Source organism: Mus musculus, chromosome 5 (genome assembly GCF_000001635.26).
Source record: "Mus musculus strain C57BL/6J chromosome 5, GRCm38.p6 C57BL/6J".
NCBI lineage: Eukaryota > Metazoa > Chordata > Mammalia > Rodentia > Muridae > Mus > Mus musculus.
In genome coordinates, this window is record NC_000071.6 from 108915289 (window position 1) to 108928487 (window position 13199).

Sequence of the window (13199 nt, forward strand, 5' to 3'; positions counted from 1 at the left end):
TTGCAGTCTCTAGATGGTCCATCCTTTCATCTCAGCTCCAAACTTTGTTTCTGTAACTCCTTCCATGGATGTTTTGTTCCAATTCCATGAAGGGGCAAAGTGTCCACACTTTTGTCGTTGTTCTTCTTGAGTTTCATGTGTTTCACAAGCAAATGGTCCCATGAAACAAGCTGGAGTAGTCATTCTAATATCGAATAAAATCAACTTCCAACCTAAAGATAAGAAAGTACACTTCATATATATCAAAGGAAAAATCTACCAAGAACAACTCTATATTATGAATATCTATGTTCCTAATACAAGGGTAGACACATTCATAAAAGAAACATTACTAAAGCTCAAAGCATACAATTCACCACACACAACAATAGTGGGTGACTTTAATATAGTACTCTCAGCAATGTACAGATCATGGAAACAGAAACTAAACAAAGACACTGTGAAACTAACAGAAGCTATGAAACAAGTGGATTTAGCAGATATCTACAGAACATTTTATTCTAAAACAAAAGAGTATATCTTCTTATCACCTCATGGTACCTTCTCCAAAATTGATCATATAATAGGACACAAAACAGGCCTCAAAAGATACAAGAAGATTGAAATAATCCCATGCCTCCTATCAGATCACTATGGTCTAAGCTGGTATTCAATAACAACATAAAGAATAGAAAGACTACATACACTTGGAAACTGACAACACTCTACTAAATGATAACTTGGTCAAGGAAGAAATAAAACAAGCAATTAAAACTTTTTAAGTGTTTAATGAAAATGAAGCCACAATATACCCAAACTTATGGAACACAATGAAAGCAGCCATAAGAGGAAAACTCATACCTCTGAGTGCCTCCAAAAAGAAAATATAGAGAGCATACACTAGCAGCTTGACAGCACATATGAAAACTCCAGAACAAAAAGAAAAAAAATCATCCAAGAAGAGTAGTCGGCAGGAAATAATCAATTTCAGGGCTTAAATCAACCAAGTAGAAAGAAAAAGATCTATACAAAGAATCAACCAAAACAGGAACTGGTTCTTTGAGAAAATCAACAAGATAGATAAATCCTTAGCACACTAACCAGAAAGCACAGAGACAGTATCCAAATTAGCAAAATAGAAATGAAAAAGGAGACATAAAAACAGAAATTGAGGAAATCCAAAAAATCAACAGATCCTACTACAAAAGTGTATACTCAACAAAACCGGAAAATCTGAATGAAATGGATGGATTTTTCGACAGATACAAGGTATCAAAGTTAAATGAGGATGAGATAAATGATCTACACAAGCCAATATTCCCTAAACTAATAGAAAGTATCACTAATAGTCTCCCAACCAAAAAAAAAAAACAAAAAAAACAAAAAAAAACAAAAAATAAAAAACAAAAAACAAACCAGGATCAGATGGGTTCGATGCAGAGTTCTATCAGACCTTCAAAGAATATCTAATACCAATACTCCTCACACGATTATACAAAATAGAAACAGAAGGAACTCCACCCAATTTGTTCTATGAAGCCACAGTTACTCTGATATGTATACCCCACAAAGATCCAATAAAGAACGTTCCTTGATCCACTTAGATTAGAGCTTTGTACAAGGAGATAAAAATGGATCAATTCCCATTCTTTAACATGGTAACTGCCTATTGTGCAAGCACCATTTGTTAAAAATACTTTTTTTTCACTGCATGGTTTTAGCTCCCTTTTCACAGATCAAATAACCATAGGTGTGTTGGTTCATTTGTGGTTCTTCAATTATATTCCATTGGTCTACCTGTCTGTCATTGTGTCAGTACCATGCAGTTTTTATCACAATTGCTCTGTAGTACAGGTTTATGTCAGGCATGGTGTGATGGTTTGTATATTTTTGGACCAGGAAGTGGCACCATTTGGACATGTGGCCTTGTTGGAATAGGCATGACCCGGTTGGAGTAGGTGTGTCACTGTGGGTGTGGGCATAAGATCCTCACCCTAGTTTCCTGGAAGTCAGTCTTCCACTAGCAGCCTTTGGATGAAGACATAGAACTCACAGCTCCTCCTGCACCAGGTCTGCCTGGATGCTGCCATGCTTCCTCCTTGATGGTAATGGACTGAACCTCTGAATCTGTAAGTCAGCCCCAATTAAATGTTTTTTTTTTTTTAATAAGACTTGCGTTTATCATGGTGTCTGTTGAGAGCAGTAAAACCCTAACTAATGCACATGGTGACTCCACCAGAAGTTCTTTTATCATTGAGAATAACTTTTGCTACCCAAGGTTTTTTGTTATTCCAGATGAATTTGCAAATTGCCCTTTCTAACTTGGTGAAGATTTCAGTTGGAATGTTGATGGGGATTGTCTTGAATCTGTAGATTGTTTTGGCAAGATAGCCATTTTTACTATATTGACCTGCCAATCTATGAGCATGGGAGATCTTTCCATCTTCTGAGATTTTTAATTTCTTTCTTCAGAGACTTGAAGTTCTTATCATACAGATTTTTCACTTCCTTAGTTAGAGTCACACCAAGGTATTTTATATTATTTGTGACTGTTGTGAAGGGTGTTGTTTCCCTAGTTTCTTTCTCAGCCTGTTTATCCTTTGTGTAGAGAAAGGCCACTGATTTGTTTGAGTAAATTTTATATCCAGCTACTTCACTGAAGCTGTTTATCAGGTTTAGGAGTTCTCTGGTGGAATTTTTAGGATCACTTATATATAGTATTATATCTTCTGCAAATAGTGATATTTTGACTTCTTCCTTTCCAATTTGTATCCCCTTGCCCTCCCTTTGTTGTCTAATTTCTCTGGCTAGGACTTTGAGTACTATATTGAATAGGTAGGGAGAAAGTGGGCAGCCTTGTCTAGTCCCTGATTTTAGAGGGATTGCTTCAAGCTTCTCTCCGATTAGTTTGATGTTGGCTACAGGTTTGCTGGATATTGCATTTATTAGGTTTAGATATGGGCCTTGAATTTCTGATCTTTCCAAGACTTTTATCATAAATGGGTGTTGGATTTTGTCAAATGCTTTCTCCACATCTAAGGAGATGATCATGTGGTTTTGTCTTTGAGTTTGTTTATATAGTGGAATATGTTGATCGATTTCTGTATATTTAACCATTCCTGCATCCCTGGAATGAAGCTTATTAGATAATGATGGATGATTGCTTTGATGTGTTCTTCCATTTGGTTAGTGTGAATTTTATTGAGTATTTTTGCATTGATATTCATAAGGGAAATTGGTCTGAAGTTCTCTATCTTTGTTGGGTCTTTATGTGGTTTAGGTATTAGAGTAATTGTGGCTTCATAGAATGAATTGGGTAGAGTACTTTCTGTTTCTTTTTTGTGTAATAGTTTGAAGAAAATTGGAATTAGGTCTTATTTGAAACTCTGATAGAACTCTGCACCAAACCCATCTGGTCCTGGGTTTTTTTATTTTTTTTTTTTGTTGGGAGAGTATTAATGACTGCTTCTATTTCTTTAGGGGGATTGGGACTGTTTAGTTCACTAATATTATCCTGATTTAACTTTGGTACCTGGTATCTGTCTAGGAAGTTGTCCATTTCATCCAGGTTTTACAGTTTTGTTGAATATAGCCTTTTGTAGTAGGATCTGATGATGTTTTTGATTTCCTCAGGTTCTGTTGTTATGTCTCTCTTTTCATTTCTGATTTTGTTAATTAGGATACTGTCCCTTTGCCCTCTAGTTAGTCTGGCTAAGGGTTTATCTATCTTGTTGATTTTCTCAAAGAACCTGGTTTGGTTGATTCTTTGAATAGTTCTTTTTGGTTTTACTTTGTTGATTTCAACCTTGAGTTTGATTATTTCCTGCAGACCACTCCTCTTGGGTGAAATTTTTTTCCTTTTGTTTTAGGGCTTTCATATGTACTATCAAGGTGCTAGGTTATGCTCTTTCTATTTTCTTTTTGAGGCATTCTGAGCTATGAGTTTTCCTCTTATGACTGCTTTCATTGTGTCCCATAAGTTTTGGTATGTTGTGACTTCATTTTCTTTAAACTATATAAAGTCTTTAATTTATTTATTTCTTCCTTGACTAAGGTATCATTGAGTAGAATGTTCTTCAGCTTCCGTGTGAATGTTGGCTTTCTATAATTTATGTTGTTAATGAAGATCAGCCTTAGTCCATGGTGATCTGATAGGATAGATGGGATAATTTCCATATTTTTGTATCTGTTGAGACTTGATTTGTGACCAATTATATGGTCAGTTTTGGAGAAGGTACCATGAGGTGCTGAGAAGAAGGTTTATCCTTTTGCTTTAGGACAAAATGCTCTGTAGATATCTGTTAAATCCGTTTGTTTCATAACTTCTGTTAGCTTCACTGTGTCTCTGTTTAGTTTCTGTTTCCAGGATCTGTCCATTGATGAATGTGAGGTGTTGAAGTCTCACATTATTGTAGTGTGAGGTGCAATGTGTGATTTGAGCTTTACTATAGTTTCTTTAATTAATGTGGCTGCCCTTGCCTTTGAAACATAGATATTCAGAATTGAGAGTTCAACTTGGAAGATAACTTGATGGGTATGATGTGCCCCTTCTTGTATTTTTTGATAACTTTGGGTTGGAAGTCGATTTTATTCGATATTAGAATGGCTACTCCAGCATGTTTCTTTAGACTGTGTGCTTGGAACATTGTTTTCCAGCCTTTTACTCTGAGGTAATATCTGTCTTTTTCCCTGAGATGCATTTCCTGTAAGCAGCAAAAAGTTGGGTCCTTTATATGTAGCCAGTCTGTTAGTCTATGTCTTATTATTTGGGAATTACATCCATTGATATTAAAGGATATTAAGTAAAAATAATTTTTGCTTCCTGTCATTTTTGTTGTTATAGTTGGTATTCTGTTCTTGCAGCTGTGTTCATTTAGGTTTGTTGAAGGATCAATTTCTTGCTTTTTCTAGGGCGTAATTTCCATCCTTTTGTTGGTGTTTTCCCTTCATTATCCTTTGAAGGGCTGGATTCATTGAAAGATATTTTGTTTATTTGGTTTTGTCATGGAATACTTTGGTTTCTCTTTCTATGGAAATTGAGAGTTTTGTTGGATATAGTAGCCTGGGCTGGCTTTTGGGTTCTCTTAGTGTCTGTATCACATCTGTCCAGGATATTCTGGCTGTCATAGTCTCTGGTGAGAAGTCTTGTGTAATTCCAATAGGTTTGCCTTTATATGTTACTTGACTTTTTTCCCTTACTACTTTTAATATTCTATCTTTATTTAGTGCATTTGTTTTTCTGATTATTATGTATCTGGAGGAATATCTTTTCTGGTCCAGTCTATTTGGAGTTTTGTAGGCTTCTCCTATCTTCATGGTCATCTCTTTGTTTAGGTTAGGGAAGTTTTCTTCTATAATTTTGTTGAAGATATTCACTGGCCCTTTATGTTGAAAATCTTCATTCTCATCTATACCCATTATCCTTAGGTTTGGTCTTCTCATTTTGTCCTGGATTTCCTGGATGTTTTGAGTTAGGACCTTTTTGCATTTTGCATTTTCTTTGACTGTGGTGTCAATGTTCCATGTTATGTCCAAAGATGAAGTCGCAGGTTTGCATTGTGTTAAAGCAAGGGCAGATGAAATAGTTGCTTTGAACTTACAATGAACTTATATTGTGAAACAGTGCTTCACATTTACTAACAATATCCTTATATCACTCCTCTGTTGTGAAACATTTTATTTATAAGGTAATTTTATAAAGAAATTTGCCTGCAAAGCTATGAAAATTCTAAGTGAAAAAATAAAGTGTGATTGTTGGGGCTCTGCTCCATCCACTAAATGTGTGTGTGTGTATGTGTTAATTCTGTCTATATTTATGGGCATACATATGTAGGTAGCTATATGCATGTCTATAAGCATGCCTGTGACCTTGTGAAATTGATGAAACAAGTGGTTGGGCCCAGTCAGTTTATGTCTTCCTTCCTTCCTTCCTTCCTTCCTTCCTTCCTTCCTTCCTCCCTCCCTCCCTTCTTTCTCTCTGTTTCTCTCTCTGTTTCTCTTTCTCTCTCTCTCTCTCTCTCTCTCTCTCTCTCTCTCTCTCTCTCTCTCTCTCTTTCTCTCTCCTTCCCCTATCTGTCCCCTCCCTTATTCCTCCCTCATTCCCTTCTTTCTTTCTTGCCCTCTCTCTCTCTCTCTCTCTCTCTCTCTCTCTCTCTCTCTCTCTCTCTCTCTTTGTGAAATTGCCAAGACTCATTACCTTTTTGCCCCAGAATAGTCAAGGGAGAATTAAATTGCCAGAAGCCCCCAGGACATTGAGAGTTAAATTTCCAGAAGCCATCAGCTTCTTACCTCCAGAACAGTAAGAGAGAGTTAAAGGCCAGAGGCCATCAGTCTTTGGCCTCCATTGGATGTTCTGTTCCATCTCAGTACCTGACCTTGTTGGGTCAAGATCCCTCGCAAAAGAAATCTTAACCAGTCATGGTAGTATACACCTTTAATCCCATTGTCTCACTATGTATCTTTTGCTGTCTTTGAATACACTATGTAGACTAGGCTGTCCTCACAGACATCTGCCTGCCTCTGCCTCCTGAGTGCTGGGCCCACACCATCACACCTGCAACTCTCCACTTTTTAAAGTGACAGTTTAAAGGGGCTAACATTAGAAAGCAAAAATTTTAACACTGTTGTGCCTCTCAGTGTATGTGGAAATAATATTTAAGACAATTACAAGTGGTAGAGCTAAGGTGTTATGTTCCTTTAAAATGGTTAAGTAAATCATGCTGGGAGACATTAATAAGTAATGAAACTATATAGCAAAAAACACTCTAGATGAAGTGGAATAAAATATAAAACATCCAAGCAACCCACAGGTAGATAGGAAATGGAACCCAAAAGATAATAAAGAATGTGAAAGTAATGAAGTGTCAGGAATAACTTCTGCTTTTAATAATTATGTGGTATGTAATATAGTGTAAACAAGATTTCAACAATGATTGTAGCAATGGACTTTAAAAGCTCAACTATAATGCAGTCTGTGAGAAAATAATTTTGAGCATAATGTTCTTGGTAAGGTAAGAAGTAAAAGATAGGCCATTCTGGAATGTTTTAATAAAGGCTTGAAAAGCTCAGATAAAATGGATGTTAGAGCAAATAACTCACTAGATACATCAAGTAAGACATCAAGGGACATAGCATTCATAAGATCACCAAATGATAGTGCTTCCAAACACATTGGGTAAAGAAAATAGAACCTAAATATGAGCTAAACAGATCTTTGTCATTGATGCTTCCACAGCTCTCTAGGTATCTTGTATAAGTATACATAAAATTAACAAGGACACAGAAGCACAGCAGCACCAACAGTTTCCTGACATGTGTGGACCACTGTGTGATACAACAGCAGAGCACATTTTTTTGTTCAAGTACATTGAAACATTGGACAATTTAGGCAGTAGGGCCCAAAAGGTAACAAAGCATTTTGACTAATGTAGTTGAAGGCTCCTGGAAAAAAACAAACTCATTTATTAAATGAGGACAATAACTACAGATACATGACCACTAGAAATCTGTTGTTTGTTTGTCATTCTCAGAAACATCTAGTTCTTCCTGCATCTTTCCTGCTGTGGTTCTCCCAGAACCTTGCTGTGTAAGGAATCAGAGATTACATTTTTTTTGTACCACCAAATCCTGCCCCCTTGAGGCTTGCTGGGATGGTTAGAGTGCCACTGCTCTGTCAGAGACCACAACTTATTTTTGTAGACTTTTAAAATTTTCATTCTAACAACAGCTCACATGGAACTGCTCTTGTCAGTATGTTTGCTTTTGTATGTGTCTTTTGGTAACAAAATTTGCATTCATCTACATCCTTTGATGTGCTAGAGAGCAAGAGACTTTTTATTCCTCTTTTAAAAAATAATTTCTATGCCTATAGATAATATGATAAGCCTAGAATAGTGTTTACCTATGTGGTTGTGATTCACTAAAGTGTATGCTAAATTCAGAATTTTGTATTGATGAACAATAGTGTGATCCTCATTTTAAAACCCAGTATTCCAGTAATATTGCATTACCAGAAGTGGAGGGTACCTTCTGCTTGCCTTTGTCCAGATTCTTCTACCTGTAAGTATATCCCACTCCCCTCCATGCCTCAGTCAAGCAAGAAAAAAAAATGAAGGGAGGTGTCATGTCCTGTGAGATCAGCAGATGTCAGAAGGAAAGCATTAGTTATGAGAGGAGCAAATTTGGAAGAGGGGTAAGTACAGAGTGAACAATCAACTTCTGGGACAGAGGTTTCTACACATTTTCACCTGTGGAACAAGGAGCTTTGGAACTATGCTCACAGCATGGCAAGAGCTTCAAAACACATGGAGAAAACAAAAAACCATATTTCCTTAGCTCTTATATATATATTTTTCCTGATCTCACATTCCTGTCAGGAACAAATTAAAAGGGGGGCCCTGGGGAGGCCCTGGGGAAGAAACGGAAGGAAAAAGGGCCAAACATCTGACCAGAGTTCCTGTGCTCTGGGCAGGCAGATGCAGGCAGAGCTGCCGAACACTTTTCCACTTGGCCCCGGGTGAGCATGCCTGACCCACAGGGTCAGGGGTGGTGGGGGTGGAAAAGGGCAGCCCCCTACCGGGGAGCCTGGAGCTACCTTGCTAAAGCCCCAGGGTTGTAGGAGAGAGGGATAAGGGTAGAGGTTCCTAACACTGGCGAGAGTGGTGCAAGTGGATCTTGATGGAGCAGAGACTCTCTGTGGTTTAAGAGCTTTATAATAGAAATGAAGGGGAAAGAGAGAAGGAAGAGAGAGAGAGAGAGAGAGAGAGAGAGAGAGAGAGAGAGAGAGAGAGAGCTAGAGAGAAAGCTAGAGAGAAAGAGAGAGAGAAAGAGAGAGAAAGAGAAAAATTGGAGAGGAGAGGAGAGGAGAGGAGAGGAGAGGAGAGGAGAGGAGAGGAGAGGAGAGGAGAGGAGAGGAGAGGAGAGGAGAGGAGAGGAGAAGACAAAAAGAAAGTGAAGAGGAGAGAGAATTGAGAGGTAAGAGGACAAAGGAGTGAGAGTAAGAGAGCGAGGTGGGGACCTAACAGACCCTTTTATGGTCTTCACTGTTGCTAAATAACTGGGGAGGAGTTTAGCCTGAAGGTCAGAAGCTTGGGCCATTACTTATGGGACTACTAACCATGCTTCTCTCATGGGGGCTGTGGGAGGTGGTACCATAGGCAGGGGCTGGAGTCCCATGTAAGTGAATTATCCCGGGGTTCAAGATCTAGCCTCGACCAGAAACCAGGCTGTCTGCACATAGCCCATTGCTGCACATATTCCTTTTGTGTTTGAGGTCTGTTCTACTTTGGTAATACAGCCTCCTTTACAAATCTCTTCTAGCTGTTTTCTATGGAATCCACTCCAAGAGTTATGAGTTTCAGATATTGTACTTCCAAGTTTTGTATGCATATTTGTTTATTTTTAAGATTCCAATAGTTAAAAATTTTAATTTTGTCTTAATCTTCTCTTTTAATTATTGAATGTTGCTGTGAACAATGCCACCTAAGGTTTTGTATAGGGCCTGTATTAGTTATGGTTTTACTGATGTGAACAGACACCATGACCAAGGCAAGTCTTATAAAAAACAACATTTAATTGGGGCTGGCTTACAGGTTCAGAGGTTCAGTCCATTATCATCAAGGTGGAAGACTGACTTCCAGGCAACTAGGGTGAGGATCTTGTACCACACCCACAGTGGCACACCCATTCCAACCAGGTCACACCTATTCCAACAGGGCCACAACTTCAGATGGTGCAACTCCCTGGTCCAAGGATATACAAACCATTACATTCCACTCCCTGGTCCCCATAGACTTGTTCAAAAACATGAGTCTATGGGGGCCATACTTAAACATAGCATAACACAGAATGCATTTAGTCCAGCAAAATGCATTTAGTCCAACTTTCAATGTTCTCATAGTCTATAGCAGTCGCAACAATGTCAAAAGTCCAAAGTTCAACGTCTCTTCTGAGATTCACAAGCTGGGCAAACTCCAAACTCTGCATCTCCATTGCTGATGTCAAAGCGGTCTTCAGATCTCCACTCCTTTTTCATCTTTGTTGAATGGAACAAACTGCTTTCTCCTGGGCTGGTTCCACTCCCTGTTAGCAGCTTTCCTCAGCATGTATCCCATGGCTCTGGCATCTCTAACATCTTTGAGTTTCCAAGGCAATTTCAATGTTACAGCTTCTTGTTTCAGTGTCTGGGATTCCACTTGATCTTTTGGACTCCTCCTAAGGGCTGGCATCACTTTTCCAGCTCTGCCCTCTGTAGCACTCTAAGCTCAGGTTGATCCATTCCACTATAGATGCTGTTCTTGGTGATCATCCCATGGTACTGACATCTCCAATACACTGGGGTGTTCCACTCCAACTAGGCTTCACCAATAGCCTCTCATAGGCTCTCTTCAGGGTGCCAAGCCTCAAATCCTTTGCATGACCCCTTCAGTCCTGGGCCATTAACTACAGCTGAGGCTTCACCTTCTCCAATGGCCTTCCTTGGCCTCTCACAGTGCTAAGCCTCAGCTTCTCTCCATGATCCCTTCATTCCTTCACAAGCAGTACCACCTGAGTGACTCTTACACATTACCAAGTCCAGCCGCAGCATGAGGTACAACCTTGGGTATCCCTGAAGCACAGCTTCTTTGTGCTCCCAGAAAACACTTTCCAGATTTCACCTCAGTGATGCTGGGCTCTTCTTAATCACTGCTATTTCCTTAGCTCCATCTAACCAGCATCAATTTTCCCAGTTCTTCCATTCTTAACTCTAGAACCAGAGCCACATGGCTGAAGCTGCTGAGTTCTGCTGATTACAGGAACTAGAACACGATCCCCTTATACTATTACATTATCACTAGCTTTATGTTTTCTAAATCCTTCACTGCCTAAGCTTGCCTATCCTGGTTCTTGCTCTGTAGAGTGACCTTGAATATAGAGATCAGCATGCCTGTCTCATGGGATTAAAGGTGTGTACCACCATGCATGGTTCTAAATTCAGCTGAGTAGGGTCTTGCCCCAAGGTCCCACTCCCTTAATCTGTTATTTCTTAGAACACAGGATTTAGCTCCATTTCACTTCCTGGTATGCCGTTAATAGTCAAACCATATATTTTATATTTTGCCTTCCTAAGCTTGCTATGCTTGTTCAAACTTCTCTTTGTGAGACTTAGCCAGAGAACAACCTCTGCTGGGCTTTTTTGAAACTTCCTTTGTAAATGCAATTAATACAATTAATCCAAGTCTCTTCACCTTAGCCTCAGACAGACTTTTCAGACAAGGGTAAAAAGTAGCCACACTCTTCACCAAAATACCACAAAAACAGTCTTTATGCCACATACTGAAATTCTTCTCCTTTGAAATCTCTTGGGCTAGGTCAACACAGTTCAAATTACTCCCAGCACAAAGTCTTCCATATTCCTACTAGAATGATCCATTAAGCCCCATTTAAAGCATTCCACTGAGTTCCAAATCCAAAGTCCAAAAATCCACATTCTTTCAAATAAAAGCATGGTCAGGCCTATCACAACAATACCCCACTCCCAGTACCAACTTCTGTCTTAGTTAGGGTTTACTGCTGAGAACAGAAACCATGACCAAGGCAAATCTTATAAAAAACAACATTTAATTGAGGCTGGCTTACAGGTTCAGAGGTTCAGTCCATTATCATCAAGGTGGGAGCATAGCAGTATCCAGGCAGGCATGGCACAGGAGGAGCTAGGAGTTCTATGTCTTCATCCAAAGGCTGCTAGTGGAAGACTGACTTCCAGGCAACTAGGGTGAGGATCTTATACCCACACCCCCAGTGGCACACCCATTCCAACCAGGTCACACCTGTTCCAACAAGGCCACACCTTCAGATGATGCCACTTCCTGGTCCAAGGATATACAAACCATCACAGGGCCATCTTTCAGTTCTCTGGGTTATACACTAGGAGTGGAATTTCTGGGTCATAGGTCAGTGGTTATCCCATGTTCCTTTGCTCCCCCAAGAATTCAGGATGGGTGTTAGTGGATCTGAGTTTGCTTCTCAGTGTCAGCCTTTATGTCTGGGAGCCTTTCCTCAGCAAATTACTATTTGAATCATTGAATCAAGGTCTGCTTCTGAGAGTTCAAATCCAGGGCACTGCTGGGTACTGAGAGATCCCCAGCAGAGTCTGGATTGATGTCCTTCCTTCTGGAGTTTGAGCAACATTTATCTAATATGCCACTTTTCTCTTGTTTCAGAGTCTGTAATAAGACTTGTACTTAAAAGCCATGTTGTACTTATGCAGAGGGATCAGATACTATCAGAACCCCTTTTAAAGGAAGGGAATACTCATGTGTTCTCCATGTCCTGAAGTAATTTTTGTTTGGTAGTCTGTTTTTCTGAATGATCACTAGTCTTACCAACAAGCCTTTTCTTCTGGTCTTTCCTTTTTTTTATTATGTATTTTCCTCATTTACATTTCCAATGCTATCCCAAAAGTCCCCCATACCCTTCCCCAAACCCCTACCCACCCACTCCCACCTTTTGGCCCTGGCATTCCCCTGTACTGGGGCGTAGTCTCACTAGAGACAGCTATATCAGGGTCCTATCAGCACAACCTTGCTTGTATATGCAATGGTGTCAGCGTTTTGAGGCTGATTATGGGATGGATCCCTGGATATGGCAGTCTCTAGATGGTCCATCCTTTTGTCTCATCTCCAAACAATGTCTCTGTACCTCCTTCCCTGGGTGTTTTGTTCCTAATTCTAAGAAGGGGCAAAGTGTCCACACTTTGGTCTTCATTCTTCTTGAGTTTCATGTGTTTTGCAAATTGTAATGTATATCTTGGGCATTTTAGTTTCTGGGCTATTATCCACTTATCAGTGAGTACGTATCATTTGAGTTCTTTTGTGATGGGGTTACCTCACTCAGGATAATGCCCTCCAGGTCCAACCATTTGCCTAGGAATTTAATAAATTCATTCTTTTTTTAGCTGAGTAGAACTCCATTGTGTAAATGTACCACATTTTTTTGTATCCATTCCTCTGTTAAGGGGCATCTGGGTTCTTTCCAGCTTCTGGCTATTATAAATAAGGCTGCTATGAACATAGTGGAGTATGTTTCTTTCTTACTAGTTGGAACATCTTCTGGATATATGCCCAGGAGAGGTATTGCGGGATCCTCCGATAGTACCATGTCCAATTTTCTGAGAAACTGCCAGACTGATTTCCAGAGTGTTTGTACAAGCTTGCAATCCCACCAACAGTGGAGGAGTGTTC